The sequence below is a fragment of the Eurosta solidaginis genome, chromosome 2 (assembly GCF_040869045.1).
Source record: "Eurosta solidaginis isolate ZX-2024a chromosome 2, ASM4086904v1, whole genome shotgun sequence".
Lineage (NCBI taxonomy): Eukaryota > Metazoa > Arthropoda > Insecta > Diptera > Tephritidae > Eurosta > Eurosta solidaginis.
In genome coordinates, this window is record NC_090320.1 from 254,131,676 (window position 1) to 254,143,924 (window position 12,249).

Below are 12,249 nucleotides of genomic sequence, written 5' to 3' on the forward strand. Positions count from 1 at the left end.
CAAACAATTGCAAAATAGTTTTGTTTTGAAAAAGTATAGCAAAATGCGTAATTTCATTTTGCTAGAATAAATTAATAAAATAAATAAACACATTTTTTTTGTTTTTTTTTGATAGAGCAAAATCTGTTTGTTCAGCTAATTAAAACAAACAAAAAACAAGTAAGAATGTCTAAGTTTGGGTGTAACCGAATATTATATACACAGCGTGAGTTTGAATTGCACAGTTCTTTTCAGATGAATTACTTTGTCGGATTTCGTTACGAGGGTTTTTTGTTTTTTGAGGTTCTAGGAGTGTTTTGTAATGCTTGATCGCGATAGGGGCGTGGCACCGCCCATTAAAAAAATGCCTCTTAATCTCCTCTTAAAATAAATCTTAATAAGTGAAATATTATTGATACAAAACTTTTGTTTCGCTAAGATATAGCTTATTATTCTAGTCTACGACTTGTTGGCGTCATTTTTATCCGTCCCGTCCATTTTTCTTAAAAATATTTCATACTATAAAGAAAATATGTCTACCCAATCTTATTACGATCCTTTAATTTTTCTTTGAGTTATGGCTCCCGAAATATAGAAGATCTTTTAGTCATAAAAGGGGCGGTGCTATGCCCATTATCCAATATTAATTTTTTTTCTCTTTCAATATTTTATTCTCAAGTTATCGTGTGCACCGACGAATGGACGTACATGGCTAAATCAATTCCTTTTTCATCCTCAGCATTTTGATATATGGAAGTCTATATTTATCTCGTTTCGTTTATGCCCGTTATGTTACCAAAGTTAATACATTCTGTATGCAAAACATGCTGAGTATAACAAGATTGACCTTGGTTAGCTTTAACTTAAATTTATATGTATTTTTGTTATTTCATATTCCTGACATCTTACTTTTTATTTACACAACTCAATTAGGTATAAATAGCGCCCACAAAAATTATTTCGGTGTACTTTATTCTTGAAAAGTGGTAGAATTTTTAAACAAAAATGAATTTCGCGCTGTTCTTTCTCCTGCTTAGCTGTGTCTTAAGCGAATCGAATGCGACATTTCGCGTTATAGGTGGCCAAACTATAAATATAAAGCGCAGCGCCCATTCAGTAGCAATTTTTTTTTTGTGGTTTCTATAAATGTGGTGGTTCCCTAATCAGTCAAACATCGGTGGTTAGAGCGGCGCATTGCGTAGCAGATAGACTTCCCAATCTTCTCACCGTTAAAGCTGGTGCAACCCGTATATACAAGGGCAAGGAAGCTTTGTGGAGAGCCACCATATTCATCCTGGGTATCCAGGAAAATATTATTATGATATAGCTGTCATTAATCTGGTAACACCCTTTAATACTGATACTGATGAAGTAAAAACAATACCATTGTACGAAGGAACTTTATTACCTGGCAAATGGTTGAGGGTTAGTGGATGGGGCAGGACAGATCCAAACCATGTGAATGATTATCCTATTCTCCAATCTAAGCGAGTGCAAGTAATGGAGTGTACGTTTCAACAAAGGAATAGCCCAAATGAGCTTTTAATAACAGATATAGTCTTTGCAACTGGAATGAGTAAGATAGATTTTTATTTGGGAGATGCTGTATCAGGAGGAGTTTGTAATGGACAACTTTGTGGGGTGGTACTAAAAGAGCTAGGTTCCGACGGTCCGATTCTATTTTCAAATGTAACAAGCCCAACAATTCTAAACTTTATAAGAAACAAGATGTAACTGAAAGGTGTTATTATAAATTGACTGTTGATTGGAATATCACCCTAACTCGACTGAGCGCCGAATTTCGAAACATTTTGAAAAAGGGCGTTTTCGAAATATGGTGATATTCCGCACAGTGGTCGCAATGATAATATTTTTTTCATTTATAATGTACAAATAAATTCTTTTAATTCTGAGTATATAAATATTTTTTATTGTATGCAATGGAAGTGTGATGCATGTAAATGAATTAAGTTGTGAGACCAAACTTTGATCACAACTTTAAATATCCCTCGTGTATGAATAAATCACGAGATGAAAACAAAATGAAAGAATGACTACTTTAAGGTCATGGTAAACTCTGTGTAAAACAGCTGTTCCAACGAATTCTATAGAAGTCGATTTAATCGGTTATTGAAGCAATTCAATAATGCCTTAGTCATAATGATACCATAGTTGTTGGTTTCCACCATATATGTACATAATCTATAAATTTTTGTGTTGGCGAATTTATTCACATTTTTGGTATTGTATTTTTCGTTTTAAAATTTTTCGAATTGTCTGTTTTATGAAGTTATGACATCTTTTTATATTAAGGCACCAATAAGCGATGCCAATATATATTTATCTATGATTAATTGAAAATATGGTTACGTATTGAGCGTTATCAATATGGCAAGTTTTCCAGGGCCTTTAAAGGGGCGATATTTAACCAAAATAGAATTTTACTTTGGTAATAGATGTCGCTGGATGTCGCACTTATCGAGCTTTTTAGAAAACGCTCGGAAAGCAGTGTCACTATTTATAAAAAGAAAAATACTTGGCGCGTTTTACCTCATAGGAATTTAAAGCCTAAACTTCGCTTCCAATTTGCGTTGTGCTTCCTTTTAGTTTCTCCTACAATTTGAAAGGACGGCCCCTTACATGTATAATGCCGACAAAAATACACTCGGGCTATTTGCAAAACCATTGCTTAGGGGCAATCCCGCTAAGAAGACCGTGTTTTCCAATCGAAACATCGTTTTTCTACGTTGTTAATGTTACTTTGCGAGGGACTTTAACCCAAGACCTTCAATGTGCTTGGCGAAGCGCGCTACTACTATCCCAGCATACGCAGTGTCTATGGTTAATTCTCTAAAAACTAGATTAGAGAACTGGGATAGAATTCATTAGAGAACTATTTGGAAAACGATGCCGTCAGATTTATCGATTATTTGTAGGACATGATCACTCTTCCTTCGTGTTATACAAAAGTATGAAAAATAGTTAAAAGTTTTGCCAAAATATTGGTAGTTGCAAACCCAGTTTTTCATTTCTTATAATTAAAAGTTGCAAGTGAAAATTATAAAAAAAAAAGTTTAAGAGCGAAAGTGGCAAAATGTGGCAGACTATTTGACTGGTATTAGGAGGAAGATGTGCTGTCATTTTTATTTCAAATCAATGCAGAGCTAAATACTGAAGGAATAAGTGACAGCGAAAATTTCGTTTAGGTTTGGTCATGATGCAATAAACCACACAGGTGAAGTCAATATTACAATAAAAAGAAAAAACAATTTTAAGCATTTCCTTTAAACAAATGGACAAAAATAAGCGAAAAATGTGTCCTTATATAAAGTAATATTCTTTCTAAACTTTGATTTTAAAATCTTGTCATAGAAATTGTAAAAATATTTATGAGAAAAAAAAATATAGAAGTGGAGCGCGCATTACTTGGATTGAAAAGTTGGATAGAAAAGGAGTCAACTTATCAATATATATATTCAATTAATTGCGCTTTAAATTCTCATCTAATTATTTAATCGTGCGCCACCTAACAGAATTTTTTCTACTTTTGTTGCATTGTCTCGGTGTCTTAACTTATATGTGAGGTTTCATGTTTGTGGCTCAGTGAGATGTTACTTAAAAATCGATCTCAAAATTCCAAAATTCCAAATGTTTACCTAATTATTTCGATCCCTGCGTCAACTAACGTTAATTGTTTCCCTTTTGTTGCATTGTCTTGGTGTCTTGACCTCTCTGTGCTGTTTTACGTGCGCCACCTAACGATATTTTGTTTCTAATTTTGTTCCTTTTTCGCGGGGTCTTAACCTATATGTGAAGTTTCACGTTTGTAGCTCAATGAAAAGTTACTTAAAAATCGATTGCAAGACTTTTAAATGCGGCAAGCATTCAACCGGCTTAATATAAAGGAAACAATAAATTAAAAAAAATGTTTTCGTACATAAAAATCAATGAGAGCAATCCCCGCTTAATTATACGAAGTATATAAATTTTAATAACAAATCTGTAACTTTGTGATAACTTTTCGATAAATAATCGTTAAATTTTCGATAAATTTCTGGTAACAAATCGATAACTTTCTTATAATCTTGCTGGCATAAGCCATTCCACTTGAGCTAATATAACCAGAACTTTTCGTCACTGTGGATGTGGATGTAACATAAGCTCTGTGAAGTTAGGACAAAAGTTAAGGTTGACGACTCTGAATTGATATTCCTACAAAAATTGAAGATAAACACGCCTTTGCTTTAGTAAAGCTTCCCCTGCACAAAGCAGACAAGCGCTTTTCGGCCTATTGTGGTGCCATTCGTAATAGCTCCAGTTTTCTATACCATAAAAAGGACATTAACCATTAACCAATGTGATGATTTGGTTGGGCGTCCATCGTTTTTTATCGATAACCATGTAATCGGATAGTATTGGGCTATTATCGAATGATTATAGGAGTGTTATCGAAATTTTATAGGTATATTTTCGCTAACAACATTACATAAAAGTAATTGGTAAAGTATCGTTTATTCGGATGCTTTTATTCTTAGTTTGCTATCGATAACTCAAATTCTTATCGTTGTGTTATGAAACAGATAATGGTTTCATTATCGGCTCATAAATAACTGGACAATGCAAACATTTTTAAAGCGGTTTTCTACGGGCGTTAGGTGCTCAGGAAACATGAACCATGAGCAATGTGTTGGCTTGTCATGGCGTCCATCATTTTTTTTATCGATAACAACGTAATATAAATTTTATCGAATTATTATTGGCGTGATATTGACAATAATATCAACAACACACGAGTAATCAGTTTGTGATTGGTTTGATATTGGCTTAATATAACTTTGTTTTCGGCTAAGACCGAGATTCCGATCCGACTCAATTTATTTTTATAATTTACAAATAACTAATGATGGGTTGTGTGGCGGTTTTGAGGAGTTGGTCAATTTGTTCACTCCTTTTTGCATTAAAATTCGAAAATACATGCTTTGTATTCCCGTCACGGCCTTACCACCGTAAAACACTTCAACATTAATTTTTACCTACGCTAAGTATCTCGTTCTCTGTGCTTCAGGAGGCTTCCTAATATAAATGCGAGGACTTTTCAAAGTACTACTCTTTCGCTTCTTCAATTTGCAACCAGGAGCTGAACGAGAGCTGAGAATCATATAATTCTTTTTGTTAGCACTGCGATAATCCTATTGTAGGACTTTCCGCTAGGCTGAACTGGCTGATTCAGTATAGAGCTCAGAGGAAGTATACCGATATATGAACTAATATTATCTATTATTAACGAATCGTCAGGTTTTTGCTTTGTTATAAGCCATTCTCTGCCGAATTTTTTACCTGGTTGTGTGAGTATGAATGTATATACTAGAGATATACGACGCCGCCGCCGCCCATTTTCGTCGTTTTTTACATGCCGCGCCGAATTTCAAAAATATCGGCGCAGCGGCGGCGGCAGCGGCGTCCGGCGCGGTACTATATTTTCTACTCATTTAAGACTGTCTAGGCCATTTATTGTTCATGTCGAAAACGGATATAGTCGAAAGGGGTATCGACGGATGCGCATCTCTGTCAGATATAACAATCCAATTGCGAAATGTAACTCTCTACCCGTTCAAAAATAATTTAAAAAAAACTGGCGCTTTCAATGCCAGATTACCACGGATTTTGCATCTCCCAATTCACCAAGTTATTAAAAAAAAACACTAAAAGAAAAATTATATAAAAAATATAAATACTCACTTTGCATAATTAAAAAAAAATATTAGTAATGAACGATGAATTCAAATAGAATGACCCAAGGCGAATATGTTTTCAAATTGTCCTCAAGTTGTAAAAAAAGCAAATTACCCAAAAAGGTGCCGATTTTGTTAAAAATTTTATATTGCGAATGGCTGAAAGAATAAGCGAAATAAGTGGGGCATAAACACTCCTTTGAAATTTGTCTTGCCTCATACTTAAGTTGAGGATATATGTAGGTATGAGACGGGTTTGAAAAATTACTTGAGTCTACATTCAAACATCTGTTGTTTATTTGCGAAACGTCTGAAATGTTAATTTTGATTTTCACACTTTACCCTTCAACATTAAAGCCTCCCGGTTTGGCATTTCCTAAAGTTAGCGGCCCTATCCAAAACTAGACTCTTGGAGTGAATCACATTATAGCCTGTCAACCACGTTTAAATATCATCACACGTTACGGCTCCTTTTACAAATGTGAATACGTAGGTGAGGCTTTGTCCTTCGATAGAACAATCAAAGTGGTGAAGCAAAAGCTTTCCCAAGATAGTCGAACTAATGACCGTGGTTGGCACTACCCTAACGTAGTGGACAGTCGATCTAGTCATCCATAATGAGCTTTTATATCATAAGGCCGGAAAACCGCAGTTAATATCTTTCAACTGAAAATCGGTCGACTTTCATTCTAAAATATGGTTTCTATTAAACGAACGCTATCGAAATCATTGTTGTGAATACAAGCGTCTCCAAAGTTTCGTCTACATTTAAAAAATTGTATCCAGGGCCCTTGTCAAATTTTAAATTTTTAGTTATGTACGAATGAGTTCGAAGTTGCAGTCGTATAGCTTCTGTGATGTCATATGGTGTGAGGGCCAGAAGGCGTGGTAGCAATTGGTGGTCGGGATTGCTACTGTTCGCACACCGGGAATTGTAGCTCCTAACAACAGCCGAAGAAACTGGAGGCTACCTGTGCCACTAGAGTCATGAGTATTAAAAGACCATTAATAGCAACTGTAAGTCGCCTTTGTGCGTGACCGCCAAGGAGCCACAAACTACGCTTTGCTCGAGATATACAGACAAAAGTGTGACCATTTTATGTATCTCTATTTCTATTCAGCAGACGCAGCAATTCCAAAGACCGGGGTTAGGTTCGAAGCCTCTCTGGATTAAGTGGACGAGGGACAATGCCTCCGCAAGGAGCTACTCCTGAAAATGTTTGAACGATCTGCGAGATTTGGAGGCAAATCCCCAGATCTTTCCGAAATGGCCAACATGTTGGTTTTCTTAAATACATACAAACAAAACCTTTCCTAAATATTATATTTTTAAATAGAAAAATCAAGCTTTTTAAAGTACGAACACCGGTTATGCCGGCGCGCCGCCCACGCCCCCGCCACCATTATATAATAGAGCCTACGCCGCCGCCACCGATAAAGTGATCGGCGTAAACCTTTAGTATGTACATGATGAAATGTTTTTAAATCGTGCACGTTGTACAGTTGTCGCAATTGCTTCTTTTGTCAGCGTTGTTGTTTGTTCAGCTTACAAATGTTGCAAGATTGCTAAATTTAATTGTGGAATTTGCATACCAGTACACATAGCCGTAAACGCATTTCGAAATTTCCTGCAGTCAAAAGCACCTAACTAGTCAGCAAACCATTTTTTTTTTTTCATGCAGGAAAATTACATATCCAAGTGCTTGACATACAAACAGTTGCACGCAAAGAAACATATTAACAAAAGTTTAAAATTGCTACCTTTTAGTATCTTTTAGAATATTATTTGTTTTTTTTTTTTTTACTCCTTTATTTTCCAAAAAGATGAAAATTATATCTATATTGGGAGATTTTGGATATCTCTGCAATAAAACTGGCACTGAAAATGGCAGTTCGTGAAAACTATCCCGAAACCAAATTTAAATCGTTCTATCTTTCTGAAAAGTATATACATATGCCTATTACAATAATGACTTTAGTCGTGTGCTTAATACACTTATTTTTTCTTTCCTTTGCAGGTGAGCTTACATAATTGAACAAAATGTAATATAGCAAAATCTATATCTATACAAACTATAATTCAAAGTCTTAAATTTTGGAAGCAGGTAATTTTGAGTACTACCAATCCTGTTGAGTTGCAACTTCCTTTGAAAAAATATTCTAACGTACCGCGTTGCTATGACCGAAAGCCAATTCAGTCGCTGCAGGGGCAAGAAGTGAAATTTTGTGAGTTGTAAATCAACTGCCTTCGTTTATTGTTTTGTAGTTTGGTTTTGGTGACTGTTTTATATATTAATCGCATTAAACGTTTGCTTATACAGATATAAGCTAAAAAATTAATGATAAAACAATTATTGATATAGAAAGAAAAACTCTTATTAGAATTAGGTTCTCTAAATAAAATACAAGTTTTGGTGCCTAACGTCAACCCAAAAATTCCTTATTGTATGAAAATTTGTACTAACAATTTAAAAAATGTTAAAATGTTAAAAATTTGTGTGTACTTACATGTTGGTTTACGTTGCTTCGAAAACCGGAAACCCTCTATATAGCTACCCAACTAACGTAGAAAATTTATCAAAACTTACAAAAAGATAGTAAATGGAGATATTTACTTGAGGTCCGAAATCGCAAAAGCATTACACTTCCAACATTTCATACTAATTTCGAGTTCATAACAAAAATATGACAATGGCGTCTGCTATTGTGTGGTGATAGCGTGCTGCGTCTGCCACACCGGAGACCGTGGGTGAAGGTTCCGTCCCACCAATATGGGAAAAATTAAAAAAAAGGAGCAGGATGAGAACTGGAAGAGAAGCTCGGCATAAAATATCTTGGGAGGTTATGCTGCCGCACTTTATTTTAACAAAAATTTAATCTAAAATTTTTCTTCTATAAAAAAATGTTTTAAGAATTATCATTTAAAATCAAAATACTTATTTGCTTACTAAACTAAGTAAATTAGGAACCTAAATTTAATCAACCCATTATTCGAAAAATTTTGGGTAATGTTCTCCCACCCTTACATAAAATAAAAGAAAACATGTTATTTTTAAATTTAAACACATTGTAAAAGGCACTGTTGTTGTTGTTGTTGTGGTCCCATCTAATTTGGTAGTAGTCGTAGTTATTGCAGGTATTCGAGAGACCACCTGCTGTACAAGGACAGGCCGTTTGTTGTTGGCGCCCGGATACCACAGCCCGCGCACAAGGAACGCATAGGGAACCATTTTGATGCACATTCCCTGGAAACAATTGCTTTTGTTATTAGTATGACATATCAGTGATCCCTTTAAAAAACTGGCACACACAATAGAAATTTAAGGCGCGATAACCTCCGAAAAGATTTTAGACCGAGCTTTTCTTCCAATTTGCGCCGTGTCCTTTTAATTTTTTTACAAATTGGCGGTACTGGACCAACTTGTTTTATGTGTAAGCTAAGGCAGGTCAAACACGCAGATGTTAAACAACTGTTTCTTTGCTTGCCTTCTTCGCCCCAGCTCCTGCATATGCTTTGAAAGGGATCCTCATTCTCTCAGCATTCAGGCCGAGCGGTTGTTGTCCCGTGATTACCTTGGCCTATTTAGCAGATCCTCTTTTCTGCTACTGTCGTAATTCGGCCAGGTTTACTTGGTCTTTTGGCAGGCGTTTGACGAGCATCAGTTGGATTCTGTTGGCTCCTCGAACATGTCATAGATATATGTTTCTTTTGGTTGATATAATGATGCACCTCAGTCGCCTCTATAGGATTCGGCATGGCTCCTGCCTTTTATACTTTGTCTACTTTCTCTCCTCAATCTCTCTGCGATCAGGTACCGATACAAGGGTTATTCTTTTGAAGTTAGCTGCGGCTTGAATAGGCCTTTTGCAGCTGTAAGCCGCCTTATTTGAAGTGATGGTGAAGTAGAACACTATGACCGTTGCTTGGACAACGAAGTAAATGCACATCTCGTGCCCTCTCAACGAGACCTCCGACAGCAGCGTACTTAATCAAGACTTAACATTGGAAGATACTAGCAAAGCTAGGCAAACGGACTGACAACAACATCTTAGACTCTCGCATACCCTAAAAGGCTGTACAATTACCGAATCTATCCGTAGCCTGTTATACTCGAACAATATTTTTGTGGGATGATGTGGGCTTACTGGTAAATATATGAAGCTATAAATAGTAATACAACACAAGCAGAATTTTTTTGTGTTAAAACTCAGCAGAAAAATGTTTTTTACAATAAGATATGAAAGCTTTAACTAAATAACGCATTAAAACTCACGTATAAAGTGTAAAGTGCCTAAGTCGACATAGGTTAACAATATTTGTATGCCAAAAACTATTCTTCTGAAAATGTTTATGTTTATGTTTATATTTATGTTTATTTGTCTATGTTTATTTGTTTATGTTTACGTTTATGTTTATTTGTTTATGTTTACATTTATGTTTATTTGTTTATGATTATGTTTATGTTCATGTTTCTGTTTATGTTTATGTTTATGTTTATGTTTATGTTTATGTTTAGGTTTATGTTTATGTTTATGGTTATATTTATGTTTATGTTTATGTTAATGTTTATTTTTAAGTTTATGTTTATGTTTATGTTCATGTTTATGTTCATGTTTAAGGTTATGTTTATGTTTATGTTTATGTTTATGCTTATGTTTATGTTTATGTTTATGTTTATGTTTATGTTTATGTTTATGTTTATGTTTATATTTATGTTTATGTTTATGTTTAGGTTTATGTTTATGTTTATATTTATGTTGATGTTTCTTTATGTTTACGTTTATGTTTATGTTTATGTTTATGTTTATGTTTATGTTTATGTTTATGCTTATGTTTATGTTTATGTTTATGTTTATGTTTATATTTATGTTTATGTTTAAGTTTATGTTTATGTTTATGTTTATATTTATGTTGATGTTTATTTATGTTTACGTTTATGTTTATTTGTTTATGTTTAACTATTATTTTAAACAGTTAGGTTAGGTTGAGTGGGAGCCACCCCGGGAAGGGAAGCTAACTTGGACAACATGAAGGTCCATTGTGACACTACATGAGAGCTGCTTAGAAAGTCGTTTGTTGTAACGATGCACCCTCGAAGTAGACCGATCTTCGATAAGTCTTCCGACACCGAAATTCCTTCGCCTAATTCTACAAAAGTTTGCGAGTGAAGCATGAAGTGTTTCGATGATTCCGCTTTGTCGTCGTCCATGCAACTTGGGCAAGTGGGAGTTTCCGGTATGCTGAGACGTACGGTGTGGACTCATTTTGGGCACTGACCTGCTAGAACTCTTACCACCATTAATAAATGAGCCATGATGAGCCCGAAAATTTCAGCAGACCGCCTGCTATCCAGCTCAGAATAAAGGTGTATCGCTAGTCTACAATAGGTTGTTAGTTAGGTTGGATTGTCAGAAGTTTGTTTCACGACCAGCTGGGGGTTTCAGTCAAAATGTGGACTTATATTATAAAATAACTCCCTCCTCTTTGCAAATATTAGAAAATTTCTAGGAAAAAAAAACTATGTAATTAGAAACTTCTCGATCTGACAGCTGTACCACTACTAACAGCTGCAATCTTAGCTTGGCAAGCGCAAAGTACGAGCAGCACAAAACGTGTTCGATCGTTTCCTGCATAAGTGGGTCGCAACTGATCAGCGATTACTTGGCTGACTCAAAGCCCGTGTATCTTACAGCCTTATGCATTGAGTTCAGTTGTAATCTAGGAGACCCGCGTATCAATTGTCAGTGATATTGACATGACGCGGCCATACACAGATGGCCTTAATCTTTTTTATTTCCAGGCCACCTTAAGGGAGCTCAGGTATTCCTATATCGACCTAGATCCCCCCAAGTTGAAGTTATGGCTTTATTTGCCGCTCGGATAACGGGGTATAACTTGAATTTTCTAACTATAATAGCACTGGAAATTACTCAGTTCACCGCATCTTTAATACTGGCAACTTCGGCTTGGAAAACGCAATAGTAATCAGGCCAACTGTAAACTTGCGGCATACGTCGTCTTTCTAATGGCAAACTCTCAAATTCCACGTGCATTTTTCCGTCCCACTTCGTCCCAACCGTGAACCATCTTTCCAGTTTATTGCCCAGTATACTTCCTTACCTCATTTTGTCGATGCTAGAACTGTTCTGAAGCTTCTTTTGGGGAATTTCTTTATAGTTTTCAGATTATTTTTGGATTGCTCGGGATAATTTTCAGGTTAAATTCGGAACTATATGGTCCAGTTATGGACTCTGTATGGCACCATACTTAGATAGCAGTTGTTGACACACAATAGTCCATCGTGTCGTATGAAGTCAATGTTGGTAAATTGAACCCGGTGTGAGAAAGCTTCTTTACTAAAATTTAAAATATTTCCCTCAAAGCGTTTACATTTTTACGTAAATTTGTTACTTAAACCAATTGACTGTTTTAACTAAACAAAAGTCATTTTTATTTTTTTACGATTTTCCTCTCTTACCTTCAACAGCAAAAAGCGTCCTACTTTTACCAATCAAAGCTTCGGCAAAGATTTATTTA

The 12,249-nt window shown here is 35.4% G+C and overlaps 1 protein-coding gene across 15 annotated transcripts in view; it reads left to right on the forward strand.

The window, feature by feature from the left end:
- Positions 1-12,249, forward strand: part of kek2 (kekkon 2) — an 894,871-nt gene that overhangs the window by 768,723 nt on the left and 113,899 nt on the right. The window contains exon 5 of one of the 15 annotated variants that reach the window (XR_010949838.1): positions 7,730-7,983. The exons of 13 other annotated variants lie outside the window; for them this stretch is intronic. The gene's annotated coding sequence lies outside the window, so the exon portion shown is untranslated. Of the gene's footprint in view, positions 1-7,729; positions 7,984-9,840; positions 9,860-12,249 lie in introns of those variants that run through there. One more of the 15 variants, XM_067767648.1, reaches the window with a different exon arrangement.